The sequence below is a fragment of the Trifolium pratense genome, linkage group LG3 (genome assembly GCF_020283565.1).
Source record: "Trifolium pratense cultivar HEN17-A07 linkage group LG3, ARS_RC_1.1, whole genome shotgun sequence".
NCBI lineage: Eukaryota > Viridiplantae > Streptophyta > Magnoliopsida > Fabales > Fabaceae > Trifolium > Trifolium pratense.
This window is the reverse complement of record NC_060061.1, coordinates 30,263,794-30,287,219: the sequence shown is the minus strand read 5'-3', so window position 1 is coordinate 30,287,219 and position 23,426 is coordinate 30,263,794. Positions and strand designations below refer to the sequence as shown.

The window sequence follows — 23,426 nt, the reverse complement described above, 5'->3', positions numbered from 1 at the left end:
TTCCAACCCGAAAACAGAATTATGCAGAAAATATATATACAGAAGGCAACCACGCCGCGCGCCAGATCTATCACGCCGCGCGTGGTTGCAAATCCATCAACTACGCCGCGCGTAGTAACAGAATCACGCGGCGCGTGATCAAGTCAGAGAGCAAACTTCATCTTCAGCAAGGCTTCACGCCGCGCGTGGTAAGGCATCACGCGGCGCGTGATCAGAGTCAAAATCTTGGCTCTCTGTGAGCTCCATCACGCGGCGTGTGATGGCCTACGCCCCCAGCGTAGTGAAAATCCTCCATTTCCTGCAATTTTTCCTGTTTTCTTGCAAATCAAGTAATCAAGCTAATGGTTAGATTTCTCTTATATTTATTGCTAAAAACCTACTAAAATGTATCTAATGTTGCTAAAATAGGCATGGATTAGAGAGTGTGACGATTTGTCATCACAACCCCAAACTTAAACCTTTCCTTGTCCTCAAGGGAACAACTTTTACCTCAAGCTTTTGTGTCAAGACCTTGGCATTTTCCTTAAATTCACTCGAATCATACATACGTGAGACTCACCTAATGATCAATGATCCACCTGCAAACAATGCTCAATTGCACACCCGTTCCCGCAAGGCATTTTCAAGTAGTTCACACTTTTCGACCAAGGCTCTATGATTTCATCACACTACTCACATGCACTCTTCAGTTTTTGGTAATACACTCAAATCAACACATCAATGCAAGTCAACAATAATTTTGCAAGTAGTCTAAGAATTCATTCGGTTGACTTTGTGCACACACATAAGAGGACTTTTAGGGTTATAACGTGGCTTGGCTAGGGTGGATGGTGACATTTTGGGATAAGTAGTAGAAAAACTTGGAGTTAGATCCCCTAAGGTAAAAAAAAAATATTTCATAAACCAAACCCCTTTTTTCTTTGAACTATAGTGGACTAGAGAACTTTTTCACAACATCAAACAAAGTTTTGCAATTCTTTGAATTCAAGGCTCTCACTTCTTTTTGTCCTTCTTTTCTCTTTTTCTTTCACATTCATCTCTTTTTTCTTTTTTCATTTTTCTTTCTCTTGCCTTGCAATTTTTGAAATTTTTCTCAATTTTTCAAATCAAAACTTTTTGTAAGTTCTCTAGTACCCTCACCCCAAACTTTATTTGTTGCTAATTCCAAAGAGCAACCCCAAACTTAGTAGTGAGCAATGCGCATCAACCACTAATTAGGTGCCTAACCTCCAAGAAAGTCATTCCTTTTTTTTTATCAAAAATTTCTTAAGGTTTTGCAAAAATAACATATTTTCTTTCAGCTCAAATTGGTTAAGCAAAGGATAATTATAAGTAAGGGTGGATAGAAAGGCTCAAAGGTACCAAGGAACATGCCTCGTGTGTGCTACAAGAGTACCAATCAAATAAAAAGACGACAAGCAAAATCGAGAGACAATACATGAGTGGATATCACACATAGAAGAAAAAGGAGTGTTTGGCTCAATACCTCTCGGTTGGGTCGAATCAAGAACCGGTCGAAAAGTGTGTGTTCCCTTCCTTTGCCTCTTGGTCACATGAGTGCAACAAGCTATTGCACTGCAAGTTTCACATATCACACACGGAGAAAATCAAGCAATTGATACTCAAGTAACTAGAAGGAACATGCCAAAATATTGAAACAAACTCTAGAAGTAAAAACCATTCCACAATTAAACAAAAGAAGATTCAATTTCAGAGTACACAATCAAAATATCCAGCCAATATCCAAGCAACATCAGAATATTATTACAAACCAAGCAAATAAAAGACATAGAAGTAAAGATAGAAATAGAGTAGGAGAATAGTAGCAGCAGCAGCAGCAGAACAGCAGCACCAACAATGTCAAACCGCATCGTCCGGTTGGCCAGTGAAGTAGTTTGTGAACGGGCTATTCAAATTCAAATTCAGCCCATCCACATCCAGCATTTCCCTCTCCATAGCAGCGGCCTCATCCTGCTCAACCCGGCGTCGCCTTTCGATCTCCGCCAACTCAGAAGTTCTCAGACCCGAGTTATAAGCTTGTCTGGCCTGAAATGAGTTCAGCTCCCTCGCCTGATGGGCCTCCCACTCAGTGTCAACGGGATACAACGTCCCAAAAGTAGGAGGAGGGAAGGTAGACCGGTAAGTCATCGCCTCGGTGTACATGGAAGAGGCGGTATCAAAGTAAAGGTTCGGCAACCCGGAATATTGAGAAATTTCCATTTGATGCAACATAGAAGCAAGCTGATTCACATCATGAGAGTAACGAGGAGGAGCATGTGTCGGTATTTCTTGAGACTCATATGCCGGACCCCCCTGTTGATCCGGATGGTTACCTTCTTCAAACCGATTAATTTCTTCTTCTTCCCTCAAGGCTTCCTCCCTTGCAGCATTCGCCTCACCTCGGGGCACAATAGGACCTCTCTCAAACTTTTTGATGAAGTATGATAAAGACAATGGACGGACGGGATGAAGATCACCTTCTTGCACAATCATGGGAACATTATTCGCCCTACACAAAGCAGCGATGAGATTGCAATGTCCCAAAGTAAAAGTCGGATTCGGATGATTGGCTATCTCATGAAGATCTTTTTGTAACCAATATCCCAGATTAATATACTTCCCTTCAACCAACAACCGGACCGCGTGAGCATTATCAAGCTGAATCTCTGAATTGTTGCCAACAACCCTCACATTTTTCAACCAAAATTCACCCCAAGCACGGTGAACCGGATTAAAACTTGTTAAGCTCAACCTTCTAGGGAGAGAAGCTGCTGAGTGGGCTAGCCACATTGCTCCCGGACGACATACTATACTCTTTAGCTCCTCCCTAACTTCGATCCCACTCTTGTCGATCCTCTCTCTATCACGCAAGAGTTCACACACTCCTCCCGCAGCACAACCAAGCAGATTGTTTATAGTTTCAAAAGAATAACTAACCTTAACACCCCTAACCACAGAAACATACTCCGGAAACATTGGTTGATCCGGTAAATAGGCATTTGCAAAGAACTCCCTAGCCCACATCTGATTTCCAGGATTCACTTCATCTTTAATCATCAATTTATTAAATCTCTCCCATCCCCTAGACTTTATCTCATTCCCTAACCCAGCTACACCATTCAGCAAATCCTCACCAAAACCCTTCTCTTGATTAATAGTAAAGGTTCGAATTTGTGAGTACCTTTTCTCATGAACTTCACTGATGAAGTGGGGATGAACCTGTGGCCGAGTGACACTGCTCCGGCGAGGAGGAGATGCTTGAGCGGACCGAGAAGATTGGCCCTTGCTTGCACTCATCTTTGTTCTTGGTTTCTTTGGAGGCTCTTGTGGTGGATTAGCATCACTCTTCTTCTTTCCCTTTCCGGTTAGCCTAGTCAACATGGTGATAGTAGATAAATTGAAATGGGTTAATTTGGGAAAGTGGTAAAATATGATGAAATGAGGGATTTGGAGTGGAATTAGGAGTGGGTGATATGGGTGGTATGTGAATGTGAAGGAAATGGATGATTGGAGGTGATTAGAAGTGAAATTGGAGAAGTTTGAAGAGTGAAAATGGGTTGTCAATGGAGTTTTCCGTGTGGGAGACCGTGTGAGTTGATGATGGGACGGATGGAGTGGTTGAGAAGATGAAGAAATTCAAATTTTACACGCTTTCCTGTGTAACCACGCCGCGCGTGACCCCTACTACGCCGCGCGTAGTACCAATTGTAACGGTCAAGAACTTCTTTCCTCAAGGCCACGCCGCGCGTAATCACCATCACGCGGCGCGTAATCACTTAGTCAGAGACTCCATATTTCTCCAGTTTTCACGCAGCGCGTGATATACCTCTACGCCGCGCGTAATGCCTTCTGAAAACTTCTTCCTCTGTGATGAAGGATCACGCCGCGCGTGATTGTACTGCGCCCCCGGCGTAGTAGAAATCTGTTCTGCCCTGTTCTGCTTCCGTCCTTGCTTCTGCTGCACACCTACCTACCTACTTCAAAACAACACAAACTAAAACATTAGAAACCGTTGGGTTGCCTCCCAACCAGCGCTTGTTTAACGTCCCGATGCTTGACGTTCCATACCCCTAAAGGTTATGGAAAAGAAGTGCCACCATGTGGCAAGTAGTGTGCATTCCAAGGTAATTTAAGAGCATGTTTAACCATATGATCATAAACCTGGATTTTAAAACATTGTGGGTCTCCATCATCACACTCCATCTTATCAAAGACATTAAATGTAACCTGCTGATCATCGGTCCTTAGCATGAGTTCCCCCATCTCCACATCGATTAGGGCACGGCTGGTTGCTAAGAAGGGTCTACCAAGTAGCAAAGGTTCCCACTCCCTAGTTTCTTCTATGTCTAAGACCACAAAATCCGCGGGGAACACAAACCCAGCAACCTTAACCAGTACATCATGGAGAATACCTTCCGGATGCACAACCGATCTATCCGCCAAAGAGAGACTCATCTTTGTCGGCTTTGCTACAGCTCCCGGTATCTTCTTCATCATTGATAACGGCATCAGATTAATGCTAGCACCCAAATCACACAAAGCTTTTTCAATAGTGAGCGTTCCAATGGAACAAGGAATTGTAAAGCTCCCCGGATCTTTCTTTTTCTGAGGTAGCTTCCGTTGAATGAGGGCGCTGCACTCTTCCGTCATACTCACCATTTCATCATCTAATGGTTTTCTTTTCTTTGTGAGCAGCTCCTTCAAAAACTTTGCATAACTTGGCATTTGCTCCAATGCCTCCACTAACGGTATAGCCATCTCAAGCTTGTTCAACACCTTCATGAACTTCTTGAACTCCTTCTCCCGCTCAAGATTCTTAACTTTCTTTCTCCTAGGAAAAGGCATCCTAGCATATGGTGATTCATCACTTCCTTTACCTTTCTCAACCTTCTTACTCTCTTTTTCTTTTATCTCCCTCTGTTTTTCAACTTCTTCTACTTCATCCTCACTAATCTCAACTTCCTTAGGCACATTTTCCTTTTCTACTTCTCCCTCATATCTCTCATTTTCAACTACAACTTCTTGCTTATTTTCAACTTCTCCCTCAATGACCTTCTTTTTCAAGGGCTTCTCTACAGCTGGTCTTTCCGGTATCTCTCTACTCCTCAAGGTGATTCCATTGCAAGTTTCATTTTTCGGATTGTCATGAGTGTTTCCACCGAAACCTCCTTGGTTTTGCAACATAGAGAACTGTCTTGACAGCTGACCCATTTGCACCTCAAGATTCTTTATAGAAGCTTCATGATTCTTGTTAGAGGTTGCTTGACTCGATTTCATCGCTTCAAAGTTGCTTTGAGTCATGAGCATGAACTGATTTAGAGTCTCTTCCATCCTTGATGGAGGCCTTTGCTGCTGTTGCGGTGCACCTTGACTTTGCATACCATTCCCCCATCCGGAACCGTTGTTATTGTTGCACGGCTTCCGAAAATTGGCCAAGTAGCGAGCCTCCTCTGAACCCTCCGGGAAGCATCCGCCATTTGGGTGGTCCTGCAAACAAAAATCACAGCGCACATTGTCAATTTTACCTATTGGAGAAGTTTGGACTTGCGGATTGGATAGCAACTTCATCATTGCTTCCATTTGGCTAGTCATGAGCTTTTGCTGAGCCAATAATGCTGTTTGAGTATCCAATTCCAACACTCCGCCTTTCTTTTTGGCTCCCCTATCATTAGTAGCTCTATACTCGTTTTGAGCCATGCTTTCCACCAATTCTCTTGCTTCAGTTTCGTCACGGTTCTTCAACGAACCACCGGCTGATGCATCAAGTATCATTCGCGTTTGAGCCCTCAAACCTTGGGTAAACATTTGCATCTGATTGTGGCCATCGAAACCGTGATTCGGACACCTTTTAAGACAAACTTTGAACCTCTCCCAAGCATCATACAACGTCTCACCATCCGCTTGTTCGAAGTTGCTAATTTCAGCCCTTCTTTCTAGAAACTTATGAATAGGGAAGTAACGATCTAAGAACTTCCGCTCCAGCTGTCTCCAAGTCTCAATAGTACCGGCGGGTATCGTGTCTAACCAATCTTTAGCACGGCCGGTGAGAGAATGCTTGAATAACCTCAGTCTTTTGTCCGATTCGCTCACCCCCGGTGGATCGGTATAGTCGCAGGCTTCATAGAAGTGAGACAAGTGCAAGTTCGGGCATTGAGCTTCCGAACCTGAATACGGATTCTCTTTTAAGGCGGAAAGGACCGTGTTCTTGATGTCGAATGAGACAGGATTCGCCGGCTGAAAGCCTTGATTCGCCAACGCGTCGTTGTCTCTCCTCCCATAATCACCAAGGGTACGCCTTGGCGGTTGAGGGACCGGTGGAACCTGTTCTTCTTCCATTGTCACTGAATTCTGTCCTTGACAGTCCGATGTACCACCTAGCAAAACTCTTCCCCTTGAAGCTTGAGCTTCCCTTGTTGCCTTTCGAATTGCGCGAACTGTCTTTTCAATCTCTGGATCAAATTGCAGCTCTTGAGGACCTGTTCTCCGCATGCACAATGAAACACACAAGTAGAACGCTCCGGGAGAAAAATATAAAACAGAAAATAATGAAGAAAACACAGAAAATATGAACACTATTGCCTAGTTGAATCAATCACAATCCCCGGCAACGGCGCCAAAAACTTGATGGATAATTTCGCAAGTGCACGAAAACCACGTAGTAGTAAAAATATCGATCCACAGGGATTGTGTGATCAAACTAGTCGAATTGTGTTCATAGACATTTTACAGAAAATACACATAAATTGGGGGTATGTTGAGTAATGAATTGCTAGAAAACGTGCTTTGATCTAAAGGAAAAGCGAGGTAGAATCATCGGAATCATCTAGTCTATAGCTAAACCACATGCAATCTACTATGTCGTAGGAATTTACTCAAGTGTTCACAACTAGATCGACAAATTAGTGAATCGCAATCTCTTGTCAAAATCCACTCTATTCGTTGTCGATACTCCCCCGATCTCTCGGGCGGAAGCTACCTACAACGAATGATATTAACGCGTGTCAATCGTTCGCTACACTCTATGCCTCAATCTCTCGACCGGAGACACTCAAGTGCTCAATACAATTCAGTTCAGACATTAAATCAATACTCTCGCACGTGACTTAACTCAAAATCATTATAACACTAATGCAGGATTATAAAGCATTAAAATCAGATTGTATTGAATGAACACTATAGAGAGAGTAAATTCTTACAACATTTGCAGATTACATTAAGCTGAACTACATCCTAAACTATCCTAGATCCTACCTCCAAAGGAGTTTAGCTCCTCATCGTTCTTCGTTCGCTTCCTCGCTTCATCGCCATGGCTTGTGGATCCATGCTCTCGATGTGCTTGGAGCTATCCTCTGGAGTCTTGAATCGCGATCTTGAAGTCCCAAAACCAGAATGTAGATCAATTTTGCAGAATTTTCCAACCCGAAAACAGAATTATGCAGAAAATATATATACAGAAGGCAACCACGCCGCGCGCCAGATCTATCACGCCGCGCGTGGTTGCAAATCCATCAACTACGCCGCGCGTAGTAACAGAATCACGCGGCGCGTGATCAAGTCAGAGAGCAAACTTCATCTTCAGCAAGGCTTCACGCCGCGCGTGGTAAGGCATCACGCGGCGCGTGATCAGAGTCAAAATCTTGGCTCTCTGTGAGCTCCATCACGCGGCGCGTGATGGCCTACGCCCCTAGCGTAGTGAAAATCCTCCATTTCCTGCAATTTTTCCTGTTTTCTTGCAAATCAAGTAATCAAGCTAATGGTTAGATTTCTCTTATATTTATTGCTAAAAACCTACTAAAATGTATCTAATGTTGCTAAAATAGGCATGGATTAGAGAGTGTGACGATTTGTCATCAGTCCTCTCTACCAAGTTCAGCGTCAATCACCACTGAACAACCTAATGATCGGTAGTTTGTTCTAATATTTAATTCTAATAACATAAAAGAGTGGCAAAAGAATATATATTGACAAATGATTATAGGGATAAAATTTAAAGAATTATAAAATAGAAGGGTTAAAATTTTGGATTTTAAAATAGGGAGATAAAATTCCGATTCAATCAAAATAGGGGTTAAAACTGCATACAGAGCCTAAGACGCCTAAGGCTCTGTTTGGGAAGGTCAATAAGCTGATATTGGCCTATTTGAGTCAAATATTATAAGGGGGTAAAATTTTAAGAATTGTAAAATAAAAAATATTGGATTTTAAAATAGGAGGATAAAATTCCGATTCAATCAAAATAGGGGGTAAAACTGCATACAGGGGAGGCCAATAAGCTATAAGCTAAAAGCTCTTTTGGTAACAATTTTTAAAAAAGACTAGCTTATAGCTTAATTTTCAAACGCTATTTCAAGTAACTTATGAGTTTATAGCTTATCATCTTCGGATTATGGCAGAGAAGGGTTAAGGATTTGTTGGCTCAATAGAGTTTACAGAAGGCGTTGCGCGAAACGAAGCCGATAGACATGGATGATACAGATTGGGCAGAGATGAACGAAAACAGTAAAATTGACATATATATATATATATATATATATATATATATATATATATATATATAATAAAAAATCAGTAAATTACCCAAAAAACGTTAACGATATAAAACAAAGTCAATTAATGATTGAGAGGAAGCGAACAAAGACGAAGGATGTTAACACGAGCGTGATTATTTGTGTTTCTGATTTCTTACTGTGTCATGATTTGGGAACCGGCACAGAAATGTTTTGTCAACATGGAAATTGCCACGTCATTAATGAGTTTGACACATTAGCAAAAATCTTATCAAATTGAGTTGTGAGACTATAAAATTCAGAAAAATCTAAAGTAGGGGATTAAAACTTCAGGTTTTTCAAAATAGGGGATCAAAATGTTGGCTTTTAAAATAGGGGATCAAAAGTTCATATTTTTCAAAATAGGGGATCAAAAGTTCATGTTTTTCAAAATAGGGGAATTAAAAGTGCATTAAAGCCTTTATTTATTTTTTTTAAATCTGACATGTTATTTTCTATTTTTTTAATTTTAAATAAAAATTAACTTCCACGTCATAAAAAATCCTAGTCAGCATCTGGCAAATCATCAACTACTTAACATGTTAGCAAATAATTCACTTTTTTAAAAATTTTGATATTTTGCAGGGACTAAAATCAATTTTTTTTTTGCGGGACTAAAATCAAAACAGGCCGTAATTTCAAGGACTGCTTTCATATTTAAAACAGAAAACAATTATATAAATATAGTAATAAAATAGCACTGCTCTATTTGTCCGCGAGAAAAAAAAAAAGACTTGTTCTCTCTCTCATGAATGAGTTTGTTTATGCTCGGTGAAAGGGATAGTTTCTTGATTAGGGTTCATTGTTATCACTATTGCTATTATTACAAGCTTTCATTATCAATCTTTTTAACTTTTGAATTCAATTTCATTCTAATTAATAATCAATCATTCGTTCTCCGTCATTCATCACAACACAACGCTAAATTACCTCACAACACAACGCAACACAACACGTTCTTGCAACCCGCTCACTCGACTCGCTCCGTAACTCGTTCTCTTCGTTTTCGACTTTTTCATCATGCCGAAGGCTAAAGCTGATTCTAAATCCGCTGATAACAGGTAAATCTTTTCTATCCGTTCTTTTCTTTTTTTGCGATTTCATGATTTTGATTTTTAGGTTTTAAATAACAATTTTCATTCACAATTTGTAATGAATCGTTAGATTCGGTTTTTCATTTGATTTTTTGTTGAAGAGTAAGGGTGCAGGAACATGAAGGAAACAAATGAACAAAGTCGCTAAGGATCCTAACAAGCCGAAGAATCCTCCAAGTGTTTTATTCGTTTTCATGTATGATTAGTCGAACCCTAGAAATTAGATTTGAACTGTCCCCTAAAATCTACACGGAATATCACATGCTATTTTAGGGTTTCATGATTCTGAATGCAATCTACATGTGAATGCTTCATAACCTAACATGTAAATGGAGAAGACCCTTGGTGCCTTAGATGGAAAATTGAATATATGTGAATTTAGTTCCGTATTCATTTCCAAGTTATTTGGTAGTTTCTTGCTGCTTAAAAGAGCTACAGAAATAAAGAAAGCTTCTAAATGAGTGATTGTTGAACTGAATTCAACTGAGTAGAATCCATCTTTCAATGGCTACAAAATGAATAAAGGTGTGTCTTGCTCTGATCCTTCCTGAAATTTATGACAAAGATGTTATATAGTTGTTAAATCAACGGGCTATATCAAAAATATATACAATTGTATATACATGTTTGAAACACTTTATTTGAGCTTATCTACTGAAATAAACACTTGTGAGACTGTCCTAATGCGAAGTTTAAGAAATTGTTTAGTGGCAAAAAGAATTCTTAAGACAAGTATTGAGATGTTGTGTTTGGATGACCCTAATGCAATGAATTTTTTACCAAAAAAATGTGGTTTACAATATGAATTCTTATTTTATGGTCTAAATGCAATTTGAATATGAATGTTTTATTCATAACTTGAACTCGACCCTTGATAATGATTTTCTCATAATCGTAAATTGGGGAGATGGTTGTGTGCCTTGGTGCCTTAGATTTGAAATTGAATATATGTTCCTAAATTGAGTTTATGTCACGATGTCCCTAAAATTGATAGTCTGAATGCAATTTCAATGTGAATGCTTCATGACTTCACGTGCAAGTGGAGTAGACCCTTGGTACCTTAGATGCAATATTGAATATATGTCCCTCGATGTCCCTAAATTGAAGTGATGTCCCACGATGTCCCTAAAATTGATAGTCTGAATGTAATTTCAATGTGAATGCTTGATAACTTCAAATGTAACTGGAGAAGACCCTTGGCTCCTTAGATGCAAAATTAATAGTCTTGTGTTTTTTTTCTCTGTATGTGTCAATGAATGTGTGACGTTGTTCCTTTTAGGTTGAAATTTTTGGGTCTTTTAGGACAGGGCTGTACCTTCTAAATAGTGATATTGATGTAAGTCATCCTTTTCATATTGTGATGCTTAACTGAGCTGAACCTTTCCTATGAACTAGGACATGTGGCTGATTGATTGATATATACACTATTATCATCAAATCTTTTTTGGCTGCGGTTCGTGATTCTGAAATCAGGCTTACCAAATACGCAGATTGGTTTGAATGCAATTTCTAGATCATTTTCACAGAGAAGTATGGCAAAAAAGATACAGGTCTGGTCTAGTTACCTAAATATCAGTTTTTTGGTTGCCAAAGTGTTTATTCAAAACTTTAAGTGTCCGGTGTTTTGCTTGTGAATTGTTCTCAGGTCATTGGAAAGGCTCGCGTGCCAATTATTAAATTCGTTGAAAAGAAGAGTGGTCTTTCCCGTTATACGCTTATTGCTTATGCCACTTAATGATGTTAATGTCATTATAATATTTTAGCTTACTGTTAATTTATTTATATAATTGTATATGATATTAGGTTAGATGTTGGATGAAGTATTTAACTTGAACCTCTCTGCATATGTTGATTTTTTATGATTTTCTGTATTTGCGCAAACTACTAATTGAAACTTCTGAAAAATACATGATGACTTTTAATTTATTGTCTGTATTGGGGAGTGGGGTTATTTTGCAATACCATATGCTGTATCTGTCGTGGGAAAATTTCTGTGACATGGTATATAATATGCACCATATGAAGGCGTTATATTGTGAACTGTGTTATATTGATCAAGCCATCAAGGTGCTAAGAAGTGATATTTCTTTAATTTAAGGGACCTATTAAGAAACCTAAAAGAGAAAGTTTTATGTTGAAAAAATAACTATTTAGACTTTTTAGAAGTTGACTACACAATTTTCAATAAAATACACTACTATATTAGGTTCCTTAACAAGTGCCCTAATTTAATTAATAGTTAATTAAAGAAATACAACAACTTGGAAGCATATAATGACACGCCACTTTTACATCATTTTCGTGTAGGATTATATTACAGCTTGCATGTGGTACTTGAATTATTGCCTGAGGGTTCTTATTTGAATTACATATGTCATCTCGAGTTGTTTTGCTTGATTAGAGTACTCTAACTTCAAACTTTTTTATTCAATATTCTATTATTTTTGTTTCAAATTCCAAGTCATGAATGTATTGCCCCTAGTGTGGGCAACACGTTCCTATTTCTGCATTGCACATTTTTTAAATTATTCACAATACCTTTGAAGTTAAAATTCCAATAAGATTTGAAAACAAAAGCCCTCGAAATACAAACATTTTTAAAACTCTACCTGCACTGAGAAATATCTCTTTTTCCCATTTTCTTGAAGGTATAAAAATTAAAATGAACAAAATAAATTCTTTTGGGGATTCAGTGTTGGACTTTACATTATGTATATTCTTCTTCTCGGTTGAACCAATGAATTTGCAGGAAGCAGTGGCTAAGTGGCCTCAACTGCAGCCGTTGTGTTTGATTTTGAAAGTATTTTTACACCAATGAGAACTTAATGAGGTATGAGTTTTTCTTAAAAATGTTGCATCTCTTGCGCATTTATCTGGGTTCTTGATTTCCTAATGGAAGATTCTTGTAAAGTATGCAGGTATATTCTGGTGGGATTGGTTCGTATGCTCTCCTTACCATGCCGATGGCGATGTTACGGGTGAGCAATTTTTTTTTTTTTTATAATACGGGTGAGCAATTCTTAAACGTGCTTATGCACTTCCTTTTTTCACTCTCCAGCCTTCACCATATGGTCCACTTACATATGATCCAGCTACATATCAACAAAAATGGATCTTAAAGTTCACTTTTTTTTCTCTTTTTTTTTTCTTTTGCTTTTGTGCTGTGAAACACTTGTTTTCACCTATGTCGTCTCTAAGTCCGTGACCATTACATTCTTCAGAATGTTCATCAGAACCAACCTACTGCAGAGCACAACTTCGGGGTCCTTTTGGTGCGTATTTTCTGAATTACAGTTTACATATTTTTTCTCAAGTGTCATGCTGTTGGGAATCCATGATTAGCAATTTGGCATGTTATATTATTTTTAATATTTCCGATGCTTTAAAAAAGAGAAAATGTGAAATAATCTTGTGCATTCCTTTGTTTGGAAGGATGTCTCTTATTTGGGTTGTAAACTAAGATATATAGCAGCGTTTTCCTTCGGATAACATGTTCTTTTTTTTATTTGGGAAATTAGGTACATTTCTTTGATGTTTATGGACGTAAATTAAATACCTTCAGATGTTGGTGTACCGTGCATTGGAGAAGGTACCTTTTTCTGAAAGAGCAGTAGAGGGTAAGGAATTGGATATATTTGTACAGAAGTGTGACGTTTTTATTTGTGACTTTTTATTATTCTGTATTATTAAAAAACTTATTTACTTTTTCCCCTTTTCATCTCTCAGGTTTTACAACAAAGCACAGTCATTTCTTCTCAGCATTCAGGATCCGATAAGGTTCTCTTTGATGAACTGCCTTTTGTCTTTGTAAGTAAATTTTTTATTGTTGGGCGCAAGAAAGTGGACATGTTTTTAAAGATGAACTTTCATGATTTTCCTCCATCTTTTATTTGCATTTATCATTCGCAAATTTATTAATGTGTGTTTTTTTGGATGGTGGTTTGGTTATAATGCGCTAACTTCTCTATGGTGTTGGGTGTAGTTTGTTTAATTGGAGTCTCAATTTTTGATGCAACTATTTGTTTTATTAGAGTCTACAAATGTTGAGTCATAATTTTTTAGCAGACACAGTATTTTATTAAAAAATTGATTAAAATTGGATGACCCTAATACGATGAATTTTTTACCAAAAAAATGTGGTGTACAATATGAATTCTTATTTTATGGTCTAAATGCAATTTGAATATGAATGTTTTATTCATAACTTGAAGTCGACCCTTGATAATGAGTTTCTCATAACTGTAAATTGGGGAGTTGGTTGTGTGCCTTGGTGCCTTCGATGCGAAATTGAATATATGTCCCTCGATGTGCCTAAATTGAGTTTCTGTCCCACGATGTCCCTAAAATTGATAGTCTGAATGTAATTTCAACGTGAATGCTTCATAACTTCACATGTAAATGGAGAAGACCCTTGGTGCCTTAGATGAAAAATTGAATATATGTCCCTCGATGTCCCTAAATTGAGTTTATGTCCCACGCTGTCCCTAAAATTGACAGTTTGAATGCAATTTCAATGTGAATGCTTCATAACTTCACATGTAAGTGGAGAAGAACCTTGGTGCCTTAGATGCAAAATTTAATATATGTCCCTCGATGTCCCTAAAATTGATAGTCCGAATGCAATTTTATTGTGAATGCTTCATAACTTCACATGTAAATGGAGAAGACCCTTGGTGCCTTAGGTGCAAAATTGAATATATGTTCCTCGCGATATCCCTAAATTGAGTTTATGTCCCACGTTGTCCATAAAATTGATAGTTTGAATGCAATTTCAATGTGAATGCTTTGATAACTTCACATGTAAGTTGAGAATACCCTTGGTTCGTTAGATGCAAAAATGAATATATGTCCCTCGATGTCCCTAAATTGAGTTTATGTCCCACGATGTCCCTAAATTTGATAATCTGAATGCACTTTCAATGTGAATGCTTCATAATTTTGAATGTAAGTGGAAAGACCCTTGGTGCCTTAGATGCAAATTTGAATATATGTGCCTCGATGTCCCTAAATTGAGTTTATGTCGCATGATGTCCCTAAAATTGATAGTCTGAATGCAATTTTAATGTGAATGTTTCATAAATTCACATTTAAGTGGAGAAGACCCTTGGTGCCCTCGATTCAAAATTGAATATATGTCTCTTGATGTCCCTAAATTGAGTTTATGTAAAAAACTGTCCCTAAATTTGACAGTTTGAATGCAATTTCAATGTGAATGCTTCATAACTTCACATGTAAGTGGAGAAGACTCTTGGTGCCTTAGATGCAAAAATGAACATATGTCCATCGATGTCGACCCTAAATTGAGTTTATGTCCCACGATGTCCCTAAAATTGATAGTCTGAATGCAATTTTAATGTGAATGTTTCATAAATTCACATTTAAGTGGAGAAGACCCTTGGTGCCCTCGATTCAAAATTGAATATATGTCCCTCGATGTCCCTAAATTGAATTTATGTCCCACGATGTCTCTAAAATTTATAGTCTGAAGGCAATTTCAATATGAATGCTTTATAATTTCATATGTAACTGGGGAAGACCCTTGGCGCCTTAGATGCAAAAATTGAATATATGTCCCTCAATGTCCGTAAATTGAATATATGTTCCTTGATGTCCCTATTTTTGGTCTAAATGCAATTTCAATGTGAGTGTTGAATCTTGATTATTCGACAATGTGCTAAATTGGAGAATCTTGATTATTCAAACATAAGGAGGCTAATTTGGAAAGTAAGAAATTGTATAATGGATAAAATAATTGTTAAGATAAGTATTGAGATGATGTATTTGGATGACCCTAACGAGATGATTTTGTTTACCAAAATTGCGGTTTACAGTGACTTCTTATTTGATGGTCTAAATGCAATTTGAATATGATCGTTTTATTCACAACTTGAATTGCAAGTCAAGACGACTCTTGATAATGATTTTCTCATAACGGTAAATTGGGAAGATGGTTGTGTGCCTTGGTGCTTTCGATGCAAAAAATGAGTATATGTCGCTCGATGTCCCTAAATTGAATTTTGTCCCTTGATGTCCCTAAATTGATTTTTTGTCTCTTGATGTCCCTAAATTGAATATATGTTCCTCGCGATATCCCTAAATTGAGTTTATGTACCTCGATATCCCTAAAATTGATGGTGTGGATGCAATTTCAATGTGAATGCTTCTTTAACTTAAAATATAAGTGGAGAAGATCCTTGGCTCCTTAGATGCAAAATTGAATATATGTCCCTCGATGTTCCTAAATTTAATATCTGTCATTCGATGTCCCTAAATTAGATGTTCATAATTTTTCTGTTTTGTTGTCTATTATAAAGTTTATAGGAACAAGTGCTTCGCTGCTGGATTCGTTGGCATCAGAATCCTTTTGAACTCAATCTTTATAGTCAAAAATTTTGTTTATCAGTTATGTTAATGTTGGAATTTAGCGCAGAGATTGTGTGCTGTTTCAGGTCTGATCCAGACAGAAGCTGCGATTGCTTCGAGTCTGATACGGGCTGACGATTTGCAGAATGCTACCGCGACTGAGCCTGGGCGATTCGAATGTAATAATTTTGCATCCCTTTGCGTCGCATGTTAATAAATTTGGGATTGGAATATACATCCGTGACGACCTTGGTCAATTTGTGCTTTCAAAGTCATAATAGATTGTCCTTCTTTGTGGAGTGGATGCTGGTGAACCCCTTTTGGTGAGTATATGTTTCCTAATTGATTGTATGTTCTTCGATGTCCCTGAATTGAGTCTATGTCCCTCGATGTCCAGTGATGACCCTTGGCACCTTAGATGCAAAAATTGAATATATTTCCATCAATGTCCGTAAAGTTAATATATATGTTCCTCGATGTTCCTATTGATGGTCTAAATGCAATTTCAATGTGAGCGCTTAATCTTGATTATCCGACAATGTGCAAAATTGGTGAATCTTATAATTCAAACATAAGAAGGCTAATTTGGAACGTATGAAATTGTGTAATGGTTAGATGAATTCTTAAGACAAGTATTGAGATGATGTGTATGGATGACCCTAACGAGATGAAGTTTTTACCAAAAATGTGGTTTATAATATAAATTCTTATTCTAGGAGCTAAATGCAATTTTAATATGAACGTTTTATTCATAACTTGAAATGCAAGTCGAGATATGAACGTTGAAATGTGGTTTACAATATAAATTTAATATATGTCCTTCGATGTCCCTAAATTAGATGTTCATAATTTTGCTCTGTTTTGTTGTCTATTATAAAGTTTATGAGAACAACGTATGGGAACAAGTGCTAGACGCAAGCTCTATAGTCGAAAATTATGTGCATCAATTACTTCAATGTTGGAATTTAGCGTATCGATTGTGTTCTGTTTCAGGTCTGATGTAGATAGAACCTACGACTGCTTCGGGTCTGATACGGCCTAGTCTTTGCCGAATGCTACAGCGGCCGAGCCTGGTGCGGCAAAGTTAATTGGAAAAGGGCAATAAAAATGTAAGATCGACGCATCCCCTACAACACATTGCATTTTCAATGTGAATGCTTATTGATAACTACAAAAGTAAGTTGAGAATACCCTTGGCGCCTTAGATGCAAGATTGAATATATGTCCCTCGTTGTCCGTAAATTGAATAATTGTTCCTCAATGTCCCTATTGATGACCTGAATGCAATTTCAACGTGTGTGCTTAATCTTGATTAAAGTGAGGATTGCCTCTAGTTTATAAACACTTAGTCAGGCTATATCGCAACCAATGTGAGACTTCTTAACACCCCCGCTCGCGGCAAGCGCTATGGGCTTGAGGCGCGGATATGAATGGTGGAGGGCCTGATCAGAAACCTGATTGCAGGCAGCCCAACGAAGTGGCCCAGCGAATCATGGATAGGCTCTGATACCATCTTAGAACCGAGTATTGAGCCTAACTCGTCCTTACAAAACCGGCTTGTAAAGTGAGGATTGCCCCTAGTTTATAAACACTTAGTCAGGCCATATCGCAACCGATGTGGGACTTCTTAACATGTGGAATGGCTAGAATAATTCTTAAGACAAGGATTGAGATGATGTGTTTGGATGTCCCTAACGAGATGAATTTTTTACAAAAAATGTGATTTACAATATGAATTCTTATTCTATGGTCTAAATGCAATTTGAATATGAACGTTTTATTCATAGCTTGAAATACAAGTAGAGATATGAACCTTGATAATGATTTTCTCATGACGGTAAATTGGGAAGATGGTGGTGTGCCTAGGTGCCTTTGATGCGAAATTGAGTATACGTCGCTTGATGTTCCTATGTTGAATTTATGTCCCTCAATGTCCCTAAATTAAGTTTATGTCCCTCGATGACCTTAAATTGAGTTTATGTCCCTCGATGTCCCTAAAATTGATGGAGAAGATCCTTGGCGCCTTAGATGCAAAATTTAATATATGTCCCTCAATGTCCCTAAATTTAATAGATGTAGTTCGATGTCCCTAAATTAGATTTCATAATTTTGCCCTGGTTTGTTATCTATTATAAAGTTTATGAGAACAACATATGGGAACAAGTGCTAGACCCAAGCTTTATAGTTGAAAACTATGTTCATCAGTTACTTTAATGTTGGAATTTAGCGTAGAGATTGTGTTCTATTTCAGGTCTGATACATGTAGAACCTATGACTGCTTCGGGTCTGATATGGGCTAGTCGTTTACCGACTGCTACAGTGTCTGAGCCTCATGCGGCGCAGACATATTGGGCTGCTGTTAATTGGAAAAGGGCAATTCAAATGTAAGATTGATGCATCGTCTGCAACGCATTGCATTTTCAATGTGAATGCTTATTGATAACTACAAAAGTAAGTTGAGAATACCCTTGGCGCCTTAGATGCAAGATTGAATATATGTCCCTCAATGTCCGTAAATTGAATATATGTTCCTCGATGTGATCTGAATGCAATTTCAATGTGAGTGCTTAATCTTGATTATCCGACAATGTGGTAAATTGGGGAATCTTGATTATTCAAACATAAGAAGGCTAATTTGGCAAGTAAGAAATTGTGTAATGGCTAGAGGAATTCTTAAGACCATACTCCGTTTTCCACAACGAAATTTCTCTTGACATTCCCCAAGTCTATTCGGTTTATTCATTTACCCCTGATTTCTTCTCCCTTGATGTCATCGGAGAAACTGAAGCCGAAGATACCCTCCTCGAGCCTATCACGCTGGTTGAGCCGAAGTCGCCGACTATTGAACACGAGCTGACGCTAGGTGGTTGGTTTCATGGGAATTGCAAATTCAGGAGCCCATGCTTCAGCTTCATATAGGTATTGAATTGAAACACATTGTGTTTTGTATTGGTGCATGAGTATTTGGCTGAAACCCCTTGTTTGTTTTTCCTAAAAAAAAAAAAAAATTGTATTTTTGTGGTTGCCATGGTTGGTGTGCAGAGATAGTGAATTTTTGTCACCTACTCCAGAAGAGAAAGCTAAACGTGTTGAAGCAATAGAATCTGTTTTTGGAGTTATAAAATATATATGGCCTCATTATCAGGTATGGTTATCATTTAACTATTGCATGGCATCCTTTTGGGCATGTTTGGATTGGTTTATTTGAGCTTAACTATTGACAAGAGGACTTTAAGTACTTGTGAGACTATTTGTGAGAGCTTATAGAAACAGTTTATGAGATGTGTATAAGTTGTTTTCGGCTTATTTCCATTGGGCACGTTTGGATTGACTTATTTCTGAGCTTATGCAAAAATAACTTATGCAAATAAATAAGCCTTCATGTATTATTTCATAAGCTAGTCAGGGTAGTTAGTGAAAAAACAGCTTATGAAGATACAATTTTCGTCAGTGAGAACTTTTGACTTAACATAAAAACTTATTTATTTACATAATCTATTCTTCATAAGTTCAAAAATATTCCAACCCAAATGGGCCCAAACTCTCTTTGAAAGCTTATATGAATTGATAGCTTACGTGAAAACGGTTTGAATTTATTTTATCATTTGTTATAGAAATAGCTTATATATAAGCACTATAATATATGATAAGTGCTTAATTAATCTATTTATTCAAACATGGTCATTATCTTTCTTTCTTTCTTTTTTTTAATGTTTCAATGTGTGATTTTGTTCCTTTTAGGTTGAAATTTTTGGGTATTTCAGGACAGGGTTGTACCTTCCAACAAAATAGATAAAACAATTCATTATATTATATCTTGTTGTGCAAATTTTAACTTTTTTTTTTTTCAAGATATTTCGTATCATTATATTTTAGACAAAATATTTGATGGAGGATAAATTTAACAAAATTGAAAGAGACCAATTCTACAAAAATATATTTCATCTTTATCTATTTTAGAATAATAAGGGAAGTGATAACCTGACAGGGAAGAAGAAGGTCTAATTTCTTACACATCATCGTTTATCGGTTTATGTCAACCGGACAATTTTTTTTTTAAAATTAAATTTTTGATCCTATTAATTCATTCCGTCCTTTTATCATCGATTAAATTTTTGATCAATGAAGCCCCGATATTTCAAAAATGACGAAGTCTCGTGTCCGACACGTATCCGATACCGATACGTGTCTCGTATCCGGGCTTCATAGGTTTTGATCCTATTAATTCACTCCGTCCTTTTTATATGAGACCCAATTTATTTTATTTTTAGTTTTTATAATTGAAACCCAATTTATTTTTTAATTAAATAATTAATGTATATTGTCTATATCATAGAAAATAAAATGTCTTTATAAAAAAGATCATAGAGTATATCACATAAAAAGATGGTAAGGAGTATCACTCACGATTTCTTTTTCCAATTATTCTTGTGATAAAAAACAACTTTATGTTTGCGAATGATTATTTCTTGTTTTGCGTGAAAGTGTAGTAGAGGTAAATCACCTTATGAACATTTTTTACATACTAGCCTCAGAAAATAAATTTGGCCAAGTCCGAAATATTTTTTAGTTACAATATGTTTCATGCAGCTATAAAAGACCTATCTAGTATACTTGGTGTCCGACATGTTTTAGAAACAAGTATATATATATTGGTCTACCGTCAATTACAGGAAGGAAGTAGAAAAATGAAACTGGAAGAGCGTTGTGTAAGGCCGGTAAGGAGGTTATGATAAAATTCGTGCTTCAAGCCATCCCATCCTATGTGATGAGTATGTTTATCTTTTCCTCCTCAGTCATTAACATATTGAGAAAACCTTAAAATGTTTTTTGGCGGGGAGGCAGAAGTAATAACAATAAAGGGATCAACCGGTTAGTTTCAATATGGCTATGGGCTATGGTGTTTTGGACTTTCGTAATTTTAAAGCGTTCAATGACTATGGCGGCAAAACAAGCATGAAATATCATTCAAAATCCGGATTCATTAGCTGCTAAACTCTTTATTAGAGGTTCAAATTTATCACAACTCAAAAATATTGTCACTTCAATATCGGTGCATTATTTGAAGAATTAACTTTGCTATCACACATCACTATCATTGCTCTTGGTATTATGTTGCCCTTACATATCATGAAAGTCTAAATTATAATTAAAAGTTATGAAATATTTGAAATCTGACACATCCATATAAATAAAGTGATGTGATCAATAAACATTTCTTTCTTACATAATATATAAAATGTTTCATAATGGTTTCTTCCAACTCTATAAATGAAAAGTTATTTCTCTACGGTATATTTAGTGTGTGTTTTAATTATAAAGTGATAAACAATATTAGGTTTCTTACTAAATGTCTAAGGTTTTCAAATTCATCATTTGTGCTATTATCCTCTGCCTTTTCCCATTTCCTATAGCCTATAGTAGTAAGAAATTATTTCAATTCTTTTTAAATTTTATCCTATAGACAATTTTTCACTCCCATTAACATGTGATTTATTCTTGATTCAAATCGCAGGTTCTGAAGTTAACTGCACTTATCACTACGAATTTTCAAGGGTTGAGTGTTCCCCTTCCCCTCATGCTATATGCATCCAGAAATTATGTTACTGTATGTAAATTTAATAATACCTTTATATTGCTTTTAAGCCAATAATATATTATTTGCAATTCGTATTGTTTTATACTTTGAAGTATATTAAATTATGCAAATGATGTTTCCTATGTTCGTTGTAGAAGGTATGAATAACTACAACTTACTGCATAATTATATTTATAAGGCTATAAATGGTAGCAGTCTCATTATGTAAAATAATATCTTATTGCATTTTTTATAGTATTTAAATAATGATATGTAATCCCATAAGTACAACTCAGTTTATAACTACAAAGACATAGATTTGCTGATCATGAGTTCAAACTCAGAATTCTTCATTTTTAACACTTAAGGTGAAAATCAATCCATGTGTAATATAAAGTGAAAATTTTATAAGTATGTATTTAAGAACCATTATTGTTATTATTAATTTCTTTTTTGTTGGTAAAAATTGTTATTATTTCCATTATTATTATTATTATTATTATTATTGTGCCAATTTTGTAACATCGAGACTGCTTTTAAGTATTACCGATTGTCCCTGCAAATTAACATGAGTCTTTTAGCATGTTTTGTCCTAACTCGAACACTTTCTTGAAAAAATTTAGAAGGTCACCCATACGAAGAGTTCTTCGAGTAAAAATTGCTTAACTATAGAGTACTTATGGAATGAGCTAATCTTGTTTGTATAAGTAGTACAAATCAATTCTTATAAGTCTTCATTCAACCATCTAGTCTCATACCTACACAACCTCAGAATCTCTCTCATCCTTCAAAGAGATATACATTTTATAGCGCCCCGCAAGGAAATCACTATTAAAGGCCTCTCTCAAAATTTATTTTCACTATATTATATAGCTTCAGATAGGAAAGCGCTATTATAAACGTCAAAGTGAGATTTTTAATAGCACTTTGAGTAAATAATGCTATTAAATTAGTGCTATTGTAGCCAAAATTGTAGTAGTGTGTCTTTCAAGTTTCAACTTGCCACAACCATGTTGTGACACAACGGAGCCGTGGTAGGCCTTCCATGGGTATGGTGTGACACCACCGGGACATGGCAGCACCAAGTTTGTATACAAATGTTACTCTTTATATGTTTAATTTTAATGATGGTTTCTTGATTTTTTTGCTACGACCAAACTTGATTTGCATTGATTTTTCACATTATCTTTAGTAAGGAAGACCTTCCACTATTATAAAACAAGTATTCGTCACTAAGGCACTAGTAAAATGTATCAATTCGACTTTTCTTCATATTTCAAGCATTAATTCCTCAAGTTACAAAATAAAGAAAAAAAATCATATTATGAGAGACTCTCTGATTTTGTTCCAGCCGGCTCTTTCCATATGCAGGAGTCTAAAGTCAAATTATCGACTTGAGGAATCCCTTACTGTTTGACCAATTCATTGTTGGTTCATCGTTAATTTTTTTAGAAACACAAAAAAAATTACCACATAATTTACGAGACTTCAGTGTCACATTGATCTAGACATTAATTTCTGATCGAATTTTGTAAATATCTTAGTTAACTAAGACATACCCTCAAACTTGGTTTCTAAAAAAAAAAAGACATACCCTCAAACTAAATGGTACAATGAAAATGTTAGGTAGAAATTAATTATCAGAACACCCATGTACTATCTTAATTTTCTTCATTCAAATCTTAATCATGGTCAACAACAATAATTCTTTAAAGGAACACACACAGTACAAAGCAATTGCAACAATTGTTACATAAACTAAAACCTAATTAAAAATTAAAACAAGCTAAAAAGCCATTGAATAACAAATCTATTTTCTTGTTCCCACCCTTTGATATAATTTCC

The 23,426-nt window shown here is 36.6% G+C and overlaps 1 long non-coding RNA gene across 8 annotated transcripts; it reads left to right on the top strand.

The window, feature by feature from the left end:
• The first annotated feature begins 9,253 nt into the window (after positions 1–9,253).
• On the top strand, positions 9,254–22,071 carry LOC123917435. Of its 8 annotated transcripts, none has more exons than XR_006812464.1 (13): positions 9,265–9,607; positions 9,748–10,165; positions 11,036–11,190; positions 12,390–12,470; positions 12,559–12,618; positions 12,862–12,912; positions 13,159–13,257; positions 13,367–13,447; positions 16,090–16,326; positions 16,997–17,112; positions 18,255–18,922; positions 19,046–19,148; positions 21,519–22,071. It is a non-coding gene; the product is annotated as an uncharacterized LOC123917435 (long non-coding RNA). The 8 variants fall into 8 exon arrangements; XR_006812457.1 differs by having other exon boundaries at positions 9,274–9,607; positions 9,742–10,165; positions 11,286–12,470; XR_006812460.1 differs by having other exon boundaries at positions 9,274–9,607; positions 9,742–10,165; positions 11,286–12,470; positions 12,552–12,618.
• The last annotated feature ends 1,355 nt before the right edge of the window (positions 22,072–23,426 follow it).